The following is a 13,294-nucleotide window of genomic DNA, read 5'->3' on the forward strand; positions in this document are numbered from 1 at the left end:
TTAGTCACATCTTGAATTGCACCATCAGCTTTCACCTCGGTCTCCAGTACACTGGTTCACTCTGCACATTTTCCCTTGTCAGCCTCCAAAGTCATGTGAGCCAACTCTTTAAAATACGTCTCTCGCTATGTGTATGTGTATATATATATGTAATATATGTTCTATTGACTCTGTTTCTCTGGAGAACACGGACTAACAGTTCCTCTAGCTAAGCATCTGTGTCTCGAACAGTGGCAGTGATGACATTTCCTTGATCAGCTTTTTCTAATTCCATTTATATTCAATTAGAATTTCACTTTTTGTTTCTTTACTCCACTTTCATCTCTACTGTCCAGTTATCATTTTTGTAAAATGTCACATGGGTTTATCACTGGTAGACAAAGAAGCAACATAGCTACACACTTTGCTTTCTGTATGTAAACTGGCAGCAGATGTCCAGTGGCCAGTCACCACAAACCGTTCTTTTTTTTAATTTTTATTTTATATTGAAGTACAATTGATTGACAATGTTGTGTTAGTTTCAGGTGGACAGCAAAGTGATTCAGTTACACTGATATGTATACATCTATTATCCCCTTAATTTTCAAGTTCTCTTCCCATATAGGTTATTAAAGAATATTGAGTAGAATTCCCAGAGCTGCACATTAGGTCCTCATTGATTACCTGTTTTTAAAAATAATCCATCTTATTTACTTTTGGCTGCACTGGATCTTCATTGCCGCATGCAGGCTTTCTCTAGTTGCAGTGAGCAGGGGCTACTCTTCATTGCAACACATGGGCTTCTTATTGTGGTGGCTTCTCTTGTTGCAGAGCACAAGCTCTAGGCACACAGACTTCAGTAGTTGCAACACTTGGGCTCAGTAGTTTTGGTGCATGCGCTCAGTTGCTCTGTGACACGTGGGATCTTCCTGGACCAGGGATCAAACCTGTGTCTCCTGCATTGGCAGGCAGATCTCCATCCATTGTGCCACCAGGAAAGTCCTAATTATTTATTTTGTATATAGTAGTGTATATATTGGAGAAGGCAATGGCACCCCACTCCAGTACTCTTGCCTGGAAAATCCCATGGATGGAGAAGCCTGGTGGGCTGCAGTCCATGGGGTCGCTAAGAGTCAGACACGACTGAAGCAACTTCACTTTCACTTTTCACTTTCATGCATTGGAGAAGGAAATGGCAACCCACTCCAGTGATCTTGCCTGGAGAATCACAGGGACGGGTGGACTGCAGTCTCTGGGGTCACACAGAGTTGGATACAACTGAAGCGACTTAGCAGCAGCAGCAGTAGCAGCAGCAGTGTACATACGTTAATCCCAACCTCCTAATTTATCCCCCACCCCAGCCCCATTTCCTCTTTGGTAACCATAAGTTTGTTTTTGAAATCTGTGAGTCTGTTTCTATTTTGAAAATAAGTTCGTTTGTATCATTTTTTAAATTCCACATATAAGTGATGTCATATGGCATTTGTCTTTGACGTATTTCACTTAGTATGATAATCTCCAGGTCCACACATGTCACTGCAAATGGCATTATTTCATGTTTTATGGCTGAGTAATATTCCACTGTATATATGTACTACATCTTTTTTATCCATTCTTCTGTCAATGGACATTTAGGTTGCCACCAATAGACTTTCAAAAAAAAGTAATGTGATTGGTCAGTGAATAGCCTGTGCATCTCTTATCTATGTAGTGATCTGTGGACTGAAGAGCTAGCACCAAGTTTGTACTTTATATATCCATCTCTATCTCTGTGTACCGTGTGTGTGTGTGTGTGTAGTAACTGTAATTTGAACTGTGTGGCTGGTCAACCAGTGATACTTAACTAAACCACAGTAACTAATTAAATGTATGCATATTGAAGCCATGCAATGCAAGGACTGCTTCTATTTACTTTTGAACTAATTGTCTAGGTCCATAAATCTCTACTATGAAGGACAGTCCCTTGAACAGCAAAGAGATCAAACCAGTCAATCCTAAAGAAAATCAACCCTGAATATTCATTGGAAGGACTGATGCTGAAGCTGAAGCTCCAATATTGTGGCCACCTGATTCAAAAAGCTGACCCATTGGAAAAGACCCTGATAAAGCTTTAGGGCAGGAGAAGGGGGAAACAGAGGATTCGATGGTTGGATGGCATCACCAACTCAATGGACATGAGTTTGAGCAAACTCTAGGAGATAGTAAAGGACAGGGAAGCCTGGCATGCTTCAGTCCATGGGGTCTCAAAGAGTCATATACAACTTAACAACTGAAGAACAACTGTGATGGATAAGAAAACCGGTTCTCAACTGAATCAGCAGCACCCCTATGTAAAAGTTGTATCATTTTATTAACTGTTATCCTTGAAATACCAGATACTTGCTTTCTTGCCTATTATCTGTGAATAGCTGGCTGCTTAGAAAATCACATAAAAATGTTCAAATATAGAAGGTGGTTTGTGGCACAGACAACTATTTGTCCACTGAAAATCCATTCTCCAATTCTTCCTTGAATTGTGAAAGTCAAAGTTTTATTGGGCCATATAGCTTTCTCACTAAAGACTACATTCCCACCCTCCCTTGAAGATTATGGCCAAATTCTGGCCTATGGGATGTGAGCAAAATTGTTGCATGCCACTTCTGGGTTTGTCATTAAATGGAAAGGATGTGTTCTTCCCTGGCCATTTTTCCATTGGTTAGGATACAGATGGAAATGGATCAGCTATTCTGAACCCCAAATGGAATCTGTATGTTGAGTGTAGATATCAGAGCTACTATCTCTAAATAGTTATATTAGAGGGAATAAATGTCAATCTTGCTTTAGCCACTACATTTTGGGATCTTCTGGTTATAGACATTTAATTCTAACTAATGGATGGTTTCCTGTGTGGGAATATGCAATAGTGTAACATAGTAATACAGGGGATTTACATATATTTATATCACACTAAAGAGTTAATTGATTCTGTTCCCTTCCAGCTCTAACTTAAAGAGGATAAGAAAAAACAAGGTTCTAAGTATAATCCCCTTCTGAGAAAATAAATTGAGCAGAACCTGTTGAAGACAATTAATGACGTCATGAAGCCACCACAGACAGGATGAGTAAGATCTGCTACTCTGCAACGTGCTTTGATGTTTCACATTTAGCAGTTACTGTGCACTAAGGCTATGAGCCTCTATTTCTAGTCACCAGACATGCTGGGATGGAGGCTTCCAATAATTACATTTCCAGGAGCTGCTAAAATGTGATGAGAGAGAGTTACTGGAATAATTACATAATTTTTGTGGCAAAGTAAATTTAAAATAGTGTTAATCAGTTAAGTCATTGACATGGAAATACTTTATCCTAATGCAGTTCTTAAAATTTGTGCATCAGGAAATGTGGCTCGAGTCTCGGGGGCGGCGGCGGCGGGAGCGGCAGGAGGACTGCTGGGCACGCTCACAGGGCTTCCTCCGCCTGCAGGTCGGGAAAGGGCGTTTCAGCTTTAAAAAAAAAAAAAAAAAAAAGGAAATGTGGCTCTTCAGTAAGCAACAGATTAGAAAGATCTGATTTAACACAAACAAATGCGTAACATTTCCCTTGTGCCTCAGCTGGTAAAGAATCCGCCTGCAATGCAGGAGACCTGGGTTCGATTCCTAAGTTGCGAAAATCCCCTGGAGAAGGAGAAGACTACCCACTCCAGTATTCTGGCCTGAAGAGTTCCATGGACCATATTCGTTAGTCCATGGAGTCGCAATTTCAAGTCAATTCAATGTGTAACACTTGTGTATATGCACTAGAGGGCACTCACCTACTGTTTTCTAGTTGAGCAAAATGGTTTTAAACAAGCCTATTGAAGAATTACCTTAGAATCTTGTTTAAAATGTAGACTCTTAGACTGTAAAGGAACCCTGTGAATCTGCATTTTTAGTAAGAGCTTATTATAAGGGAACATGGTTAAGAGGATGACTTGTGAAGCTTGACTGCCAGGATTTGAAACCTGGCTTTGACACTTGTGAACTTGGGTAATTATTTAATCTCTCTTCTTTGGCCACCTCATGCAAAGAGTTGACTCATTGGAAAAGACTCTGATGCTGGGAGGGATTGGGGGCAGGAGGAGAAGGGGTCGACAGAGGATAAGATGGCTGGATGGCATCACTAACTCAATGGACGTGAGTCTGAGTGAACTCCGGGAGTTGGTGATGGACAGGGAGGCCTGGCGTGCTGAGATTCATGGGGTCGCAAAGAGTCGGACACGACTGAGCGACTGATCTGATCTGATCTGATCTTACCTAAGTTTCCTTATCTGCCAGATGGAGTCAGGAATAGCACCTATGTCTTACGTTGTTGAAAAGATTAGAGAGTTAACCTAGAACATACAATATAATGCCTGGCAGTAAATATTCACTCTATTATTAAAAGTTTTTTGTTTGTTTGTTTTTTGTTGTTTTGGTTTTTGGTTTACCCAAAGAGTTTTATTTGGGCAGCTCTGGGGACTGGGAGGGACTGCACATAAAATAAGGTGTTGGGCCTCTTGTTGGTGAAGTGTGGCTTGTGCTAGCAACACAGGACCTGATGGGGCAGTGCAAAGTTGATCTTGGAGTAGTGGAACTGCTTGACTCTTGGTCAGTGGCACTTATACTGACTGTGGTCTCCTCCACCTTCATGATTTGTATTCAGTGTGCTCTGCTGCTGCTGCTGCTGCTAAGTCGCTTCAGTCGTGTCCGACTCTGTGCGACCCCATAGACGGCGGCCCACCAGGCTCCCCCGTCCCTGGGATTCTCCAGTCAAGAACACTGGAGTGGGTTGCCATTTCCTTCTCCAATGCATGAAAGGGAAAAGGGAAAGTGAAGTCGCTCAGTCATGTCTGACTCTTCACGACCCCATGGTCTGCAGCCTACCAGGCTCCTCCGTCCATGGGATTTTTCAGGCAAGAGTACTGGAGTGGGGTGCCATTGCCTTCTCCATCAGTGTGCTCAGGCACCCACATCTCTGTCTGTAGGGATTGAGAGAGGGCACGGTACATGTGTACATTCCCCCAAACTTCCCATCACGTGTAGGGGAAGAAGGCACTCAGGGATCCAATGGCCACAGCATGTGTCCGCAGCAGGCACTGGCTACCAGAGCTGTAGAACCTTCAAATTCATTTTGAGGGGCAAGGCCAGAGCCTCCCAAAGGCAATGAAATCCACTTGGTACTAGCACCTCTGTTTAAACTATAGCTATAATGAACAGCAGGCTTCCTTGGTGGCTCAGTGATAAAGAATCCACCTGCCAATGCAGGAGACTCAAATTGGATCCCTGGGTCAGGAAGATCCCCTGGAAAAGGAAATGGCAACCCGTGTCTAGTATCCTTGCCTGGGAAATCCCATGGACAGAGGAGTCTGGTGGGCTACAGTCCCCGGGACTGTGAAAAAGTCAGACACGACTTAGTGACTAAACAAGAAACAGCAGTTTTCAGGTTTAGGTGCTTAGAAGTTTTTTTTTTTTTTCAATAAAGATGCACATTGATATTGTTGCAAGAAGACTTGAGAACTACTCTTGAGCAACACAAGACTATTTTTAAAAGAAAAAAAGAAGATATTCTCAACATTCTACCCAGCTGGGCTAAAACTTCAGGTTCTGACCCCCAGCTAGAGTGACCACAGAATGGGAAGAACCAAAGGTACCAGATAAAGCTGGTGTTTGTATGTTCTGCCAAACAGTTTTTACTTTATTCAGAAGTCAATGGAAAGTCATCTCAGGCATTGAGGCAGAAGATGGCATGATTAGGTCTATATTTGAGATGGATTACTCTGCAAGCAGAGTGGGGGTTGGAATGTGATGGGTTACACTGGAGGCAGATGGGTGAGGGAGCTCGGGTAGATGCAACGCTTTTCCTTTTCCAGCCCAGAGAACGGTCTCCAGGAAGCATTGCAATTATCCACATTAGTGATTCTAGTATTAACAATTTGAACCTTATAAATCTTTTCTTCTTAGATGAAAATAGAGTGGAGTTTGTAATGAAGCACTCTGTGCCAACCCTACCTGATGTTTTATACACAGTATAGAGCACACAGGACCTGGCAGGCATCCTCCCTAAGTTCTGAGGCAGCCAGTCCTGCAATGAAAGCTCATTAGCTGTGCAGTCATCAAGGAAAAACTGGACCGCTTTCCACCATATCAGAGGCTGTGAAAGGACCACATTCTGTGTCTCAACTGGTGAGCCTGTCGAGGTTGGGGTAGATTTCCAGGAACTGTGGCAGCTTTGAAGTGTCTGACCTAAGAGAGATTAAAATAAACTTCAGTTCTGCTCTATCACACCCCAGCCAAAATGGGAGGCGCCGCGAGGAGGGGCAGGAGAAAGTGGTGGAGGAGGAGGGGAAAACTGAAGTCACAGTCTCCTCATTGGCTTTGCCTTGAATTCACCAACACTGCTCTGCTGTCATCAAATTAGCGGAGGCAACAGTGCTTGGGGAAATAGCTACAATACATGAGTGTTTTCTCTAGTTGCTGAGGAGTGGCTATAAATGATTTTATGAGAAAAGAATCTATCCCTGGGGCCCCATCTAACAGGATCAATTCCTACTTGCTCCCTCAGCCAAGTCTCATGTATCGCCCATGTACCTAGTCACTTAGTTCCTTAGAAACATATCTGTTTCTGAGTCTCTGAAAACACGCGAAATATAAAAAGATAAAACAACTCTTCCCTCTGTTAAGACTGCAGAATCAATCTTAGACTGCTTAGAGCTAGAAAGAATCTAATCCAACGGTTTTCAAGTTCGTTTTAGTATCTGATCCCTTCAGATGAAATCCGGTGAAGAAGTTCAAATAATATGTGAACAGAAAGCAGAGCTGCTTTTATAGAAAGGCATTTCTGGCTGGGCAATGCCTCTATTTTTGTCACATCTCCAACACCCTGTTTTGTGAATTAATTCTTTGAACAGCCAGGACTTAAAGGAGCAAAGTCTGAAAGTCATGATGAAACAAGTTCTTCCATTTTACAGAGGACAAAAATGAGTCCCAGAGAGTTCATAGTTATTTGGTTTTATGAGGGCTCCCCAGAGTAGTCATTTGCTAAGAAACACTTGTGAAAAAAATAATGTTTTCTTGATGGATGATGATGTAGGTGCACAGATATATTAAATGCAACTTGAGCATTTATCAATGGATATTATTTTTTATTCAGCCCCTTAATTTTCACATCATATTTTAAAAGGTAAAGGAAGTGAATTTGCCATTAACCATATGAAATTTTTTGGAACTAACTGATTCTCCCTAAAGCTTACTAAGAGAAAAATTTAACCCTAAAGCTATAACCAAATGTTTGAGACTGTGAGAAAATCAGAATACTCAAAAATTAATCCAGGAAATGAGTGTATCCCACGTGTGCATGCAAGCTCAGGCATGTCTGGCTCTTTGAGACCTCATAGACTGTAGCCCTCCAGGCTCCTCTGTCCCTGGGATTTCCCAGGCAAGAATACTGGAGTGGGTTGCCATTTCCTTCTCCAGAAGATCTTCCTGACCCAGGGACTGAACCCACATGTCTTGCATTGACAGGTGGATTGTTTACCGCTGAGCCACCAGGAAAGCCCATGACACACTTTATGACTTGTATTTTTTATATATATATAGCAGCTTTATTGAGCTATAATTCACATATTATGCAATTCACCATTTAAAATATACAGTTAAAAAAAAAGTTAAAAAAAAAATATACAGTTAGGTGACTGAGATTGTGGAGTAGGAAGAGCCTAAGCTCATCTCCCACAGGCATATCAAAATTACAACTGTTCACAGAGCAACTATTAATGAGAAGGACGTGAAGACTAGCTGAGAAGATCTTCTACAGCTGAAGATATGAAGAAGAACACTACAATAAAGACGGGTAAGAGGGGCAGAGATGTGAGATACGTGAGACCCACATTCCCAGGTAGATGACTCACAAACAGATAATTGCAGACATTCTCCCCAAGGAGCTAGGAGTCTGAGCCCAATACAGAGCTCTAGGCCTAAAGAATCCTAAACAGTTGGCTTGGAAGGCCAGTGGGGTTTTATATACATATATGTGGTATATTAGACCACAAAACTCATCTCAGTGAATTTAAGAAGACTGAAACTATATCAAGCATCTTTTCCAACAACAATATAGGACTAGAAATCAACTACAAGGGAAAAAAAAATGTGGAAAACCACAAACACACATAGGCCAAATAATATGCTACTAAACAACCAGTGGGGCTTCCCATATGATGTAGAGGTAAAGAATCTGCCTGACAATGCAGGAGACTCAGGAGACACGGGTTCAATCCCTGGATCAGAAAGATCCCCTGGAGAAGGCAATGGCAAGCTGCTCCAGTATTTTTGCCTAAAAAAAATTCCATGGACAGAGAAAACTGGTGGGCATGAAAACTGATTCACAGGGTCACAGAGTCAGATGCTACTGAACGACTGAGAACACACAACCAACCAATGGATCAATGCAGAAATCAAAGAGGAAATTAAAAAAAAAAAAAAAACACCTGGAGACATGAAAATGAAAACAATGATCCAAAAATCTGTGGGATGCAGCAAAGCAGTGCCAGGAGGGAAGGTGATAGCAATACAACCCTTCCCTAAGGAAATAAGAAAAATCTCAAGCAATCTAAACATACACCTGAAGGGACTAGAAAAAGGAGGACAAACCAAACTCAGTTGAGAATGTTTCCTTTAAATCAAAGGTTAACCGATGTAGCTCACCATTGTAACAGAATAAAGAGAAGAAAAAAAAACCCATGGAACTAAACAGGCGACGATAAAGGCATTTGATAAACTTCACCATTTATCCGTGGTTTAAAAACCTCTGTGGTACAGCCACACTGGGAAATAGTTCAGCACTTCCTTATAAAACTGAACATGAAACCACCATACGACACAGCAATTTGCACTCATGGACATTTATCCTGGAGAAGTGAAAACTGACATTCACACAAAAATCTATACATAAATTTCCAGAGCAGCTTTATTTGTATAGCCCCAAACTGAAACTACCCAGATGTCTTTCAATGGGTGAATGTTTGCACAAAGTGTGATATATCCATACTAAGGAAAGCAGTAAAAAAGAATGAACTCTTTATCTGTGAAACAACTTGGATGAATCCCCACGGAATTATATTGAGTGAAAAAAAAAAAAACAGTTTCTGAAGATTGCGTACTACATGATTTATTTGATTTGTATAAAATGTTTGAAGATGAAATTTTAGAAATTAAGAACAGATTAGTGCTTCATGGGAGTTAGGGAAAAATGTGCATACACATGAACAATCTTTGTGGTGATGAAAATGTTCTGTATTTTGACTATGGTCAACTTACATGTGATGAAATCACACAGAACTAAATACACATGAGTGTATAAGTGTATAAGTAAAATGGAGAAGGAAATGGCAACCCACTTCAGAGCTCTTGCCTGGAGAATCCCATGGATGGAGGAGCCTGGTGGCCTACAGTCCACGGGGTCGCAAAGAGTCAGACACGGCTGAGCAACTTCACTTTCGCTTTCACTATAAGTAAAATGGGAGAAGTCTGAAAAAGATTGTGGGATTGTAATGTCAAGGTCCTGATTGTAACATTACACTATATGTCTGCAAGATGGTACCATGGGAAGAAACTGAGTAGATGGTACAGACTTTCTCAGTATTATTTCTTACAACTGTGTGTTAATCTACAAATTACCTCAAAAGAAAAGTTTAATTGAAAAAACTTCTCCTAAAAATCTAGTAATAGATGAGAACTTCCAAATCTAATCAACAGTAGTTCTAAAAAGCACATAACAAACCTACTTTTGGGGAAAATATTGAAAGCTTTTCTTGAATATTAAGAACAAGATAAATGCCTGCTTTTCCCCATTTTTACCCGGCACTGTATTAAAGGTTGCAGCTACAGAATAATGCAAAAAAAATTAAATCCAAGTTATAAGGGCAGGAAAAGAACTAAAATTACTATTAGTCACAGGTCATATGGCTGCATATGTAAAATTCCAAAAGGAAGTACAGTTAAATTTCAGAATCAATGAATGTATTAGCAAAGCTACAGGAAAAGTCAATGTATAAGACTGTGTTATAGTATTCAAAAATCAATTGTAACATTAGCCAAAAGAACCCCAAAATATTTAAAATATGGCATTTAAAATAAAATTAAACACATGAATAAATCTACCAAAAGATATGCAAGGCCTCTACACAGAAAACTATTAGGATTATTAGGAAAAATTGTTGTTCAGTCATGTCCAACTCTTTGTGATCCCATGGACTGAAGCATGCCAGGCTTCCCTATCCTTCACCATCTCCAGGAGTTTACTCAAACTCATGTCCATCGAGTCATTGATGCCATCCAACCATCTCATCCTCTGTCATATACCACAGATGTTTTTAAATGCCGATATTATAAAGTGGTCAAGTTCCTAAGTTAATCTATGGAGCAGGTGCAATACTGATCAAAATCCCAATGAATTTCTGTTATTGGCTTTTCTGAAATTGACAAGTGGTTCCAGTGTTCTTGCCTGGAGAATCCCAAGGACGGGGGACCCTGGTGGGCTTCCGTCTCTGGGGTCACACGGAGTCAGACACGACTGAAGTGACTTAGCAGCAGCAGCAGAGAGGTAAGGAAAGACAAACTGAAGTTAAACAACATCATGGGAAGGACTTCCCTGGTCATCCAGAGGCTAAGGCGTCACACTTCCAAAGCAGGCAGCCCAAGTTTGATCCTTTGTCCCAAACTAGATGCCACATCTACAACTAAGTTCACACGCCACAGCTGAAAAAAAGAACCTGCCACAAAGAAGATCTCGTGTGCCACAACTGAGACCCAGTGTAGCCAAATAAATTAATTTTTTTTTAAATCATGGGAAATTTTGCTCTGAGAATTAGTTAACAGAACTACTTAAAATATTAAAATCTTATAGAAGTTAAAGGAGTACAATTTGTTGTTGTTCAGTTGCTAAGTCATATCTGACTCTTAGTCGCAACCCCATGGACTACAGCATGCCAGGCTCCCTTGTCCTTCACTATCTCCTGGAGTTTGCTCAGACTCACGCCCATTGAGTTGGTGATGCTATTCAACCATCTTGTCCTCTGTTGCCCACTTCTCCTGCTACCCTCAATCTTTCCTAGCATCAGGGTCTGTCCCAATGAATACAAATTTTGTGCAATACTGGCACAAAAAATGGACCAAAAGACCACTAAAACAGAAGAGAACATGTAGAAACAGGCAGTGAATAGATGGATACACAATTATGACAAAAGTGGAGCTACAGAGAAGTGGGTAAAAGACAGTCTTTTCAGAAAATAGCGCTGGATCGATGCGTAAATTTTCTGTAGCTGCCATAACAAATAACCACAAACTTAATGGCTTAAAGCAACACATTTATTATCTTACCATTATTTAAGTCAGCATTCCAACATAAACCTCACTAAGATAAAATAAACGATTGGCAGAAACGTTCTTTTCTGGAGGCTCTAGGAGGGAATTAATTTCCTTGCCATTTCCAGATTTCTAGAACCACTGGAGAATCCCAGGGACAGGGGAGCCTGGTAGGCTGCAGTCCATGGGGTCCCTAAGAGTCCGACGCGACTGAAGTGACTTAGCAGCAGCAGCAGCAGCAAAACCACCCACATTCCCTATCCTACATTGGCTTGTGGCCCCTTTCCTCAATCTTCAAGATCAACAGTGTTGCATCTCTCTGGCTTGTTCTTCGCTAATTAAATTTCCCTTTGACCGCAGCCTGGAAAGATTCTATTTTAGAGCTCTATTTGGTTAGGTTGGGCTCAGTCAGATAAAACAGGATAAACTGGTCATCCAGAGTCACATCTGCAAGGTTCTCTTTGCAGCAGAAGGTAACATATTATGAGGCTCCAGGGATCAGGACCAGGACATCTTTGTGGGGTCCTCATTCTGCCTACCACAGTCAACTAGATACTCTTTGTAAAAAATAAGAAAACTTCCTTCATCACTCATCAAATACAAAATCAATTCCAGATAGGCCATAACTCTACATGTGAGAGTTTGAAAAATTAAACTTTTGGAAGAAAATATAGAAAAATGTTTTCATGATATTGGGGTGGTGAAGGATTTCATGACCAGAACAACAACAACAAAAAAACACCTTAAGATTGAGAAATTGATCTAGATTAAAGTTAAGAATTTTTCATCAAAATCTCCTAAAAATAATGAAAATGCAAGCCACAGAGTGGGAGAAGGTACGGGCAATACACATCATCAATGAACAGCTGTGTCAAAGTTTGGGTTCCCCTGAAAGCAGAACCTGAGAAAAAGGCTTGGTACAGGAGCTTCCAGGGATCCATCGTGTGTGTTAGGCTTCACAATAAAACAAGTTAACACCAATAAAAACAAAAGTCTTAAATGTAGTAGCTAACATTTATTCAATGCTTTCTATGTACTAAACTCTGTTCTAAGCATTTTATGCAAATCAACTCAGTTAACACCTCAGACATGCCCAGAAGTAGATGCCTTTATGGGCTTCCCTGGGGGCTTAGACGGTAAAGAATCTGCCTCCAATGCAGGAGACCCAAGTTCAATCCCTGGGTCGGGAACATCCCCTGGAGAAGGGCATGGCAACCCACTCCAGTATTCTTGCCTGGAAAATCCCACGGACAGAGGAGCCTGGCAGGCTATAGTCCATGGAGTCGCAAAAGAGTCAGACGTGACTGAAGCGATTTAGCAAGCAAGCAAGATGCCTTTGTAATCCCTGGGGAAGGACACTGAGTCACAGTGTAGTTAATGTCCTAAAGCTACTAGGCACGGTTTGTGATGGTAGAGATTGTTGCCTGTTTTGTTGGCTGCTACATTCCCACTGCCTGGAAAAATGCCTCTTCATTGAATAAAGTGGCAAAATAAGATTCACACCCATGCTGCCTTTGGCAAATCTTGCATTCTTAACCATGACACAGAACAGCTCATAATGTTATTCACTTAAAATCTCCTATTCAGATCCAGGGTGTAAGAATGAAGATAATAAAAGCACAGAAAAATTAAAATTATTTTTTAATTTTAAAAATAAGTTTTTATTTAAAAAATAAAGATACAATTTAAAATCCATTCATCTAGATTTCTTAGAAGAAAGGGGGATGGGAGAAACCAAAGGCCAGAAGAATGTTTTCAAATACTTTTCTTCCCCACAGGTTTGTTTAAGATCATATTCCCGTCTTTGCCAGCCAGCATTTTAGCCCTTGCCAATGAACTTCCCAGATCATGGAAAGCCACCTCTTAACCCTTTTCCCAAGACCTGAGCCTAATCCCAACCCTCTCTCAACTGAAAGACATGTTCGTGTTGACTGTCGGTTCAGCAGTTGTGTTTCTAGCCA

General features: G+C 41.0%; 1 long non-coding RNA gene and 1 other non-coding gene across 5 annotated transcripts in view; one reads left to right on the forward strand and one right to left on the reverse strand.

Annotated features, from left to right (window-relative positions):
- Nucleotides 1-4,902: 4,902 nt before the first annotated feature.
- The window catches only part of LOC133260636 (uncharacterized), a 35,300-nt gene continuing 26,908 nt past the window's right edge, over nucleotides 4,903-13,294 (forward strand). For 3 of the 4 annotated variants that reach the window (XR_009740929.1, XR_009740907.1, XR_009740935.1), the window contains exon 1: nucleotides 4,903-5,622. This is a non-coding gene — a long non-coding RNA (uncharacterized LOC133260636). The remainder of the gene's footprint in view (nucleotides 5,623-13,294) is intronic. The other variant, XR_009740918.1, reaches the window with a different exon arrangement.
- Nucleotides 5,083-5,219, reverse strand: LOC133255271 (small nucleolar RNA SNORA68). The gene has a single exon (XR_009738909.1). It is a non-coding gene; the product is annotated as a small nucleolar RNA SNORA68 (small nucleolar RNA).

This window comes from Bos javanicus, chromosome 1 (genome assembly GCF_032452875.1).
Source record: "Bos javanicus breed banteng chromosome 1, ARS-OSU_banteng_1.0, whole genome shotgun sequence".
NCBI lineage: Eukaryota > Metazoa > Chordata > Mammalia > Artiodactyla > Bovidae > Bos > Bos javanicus.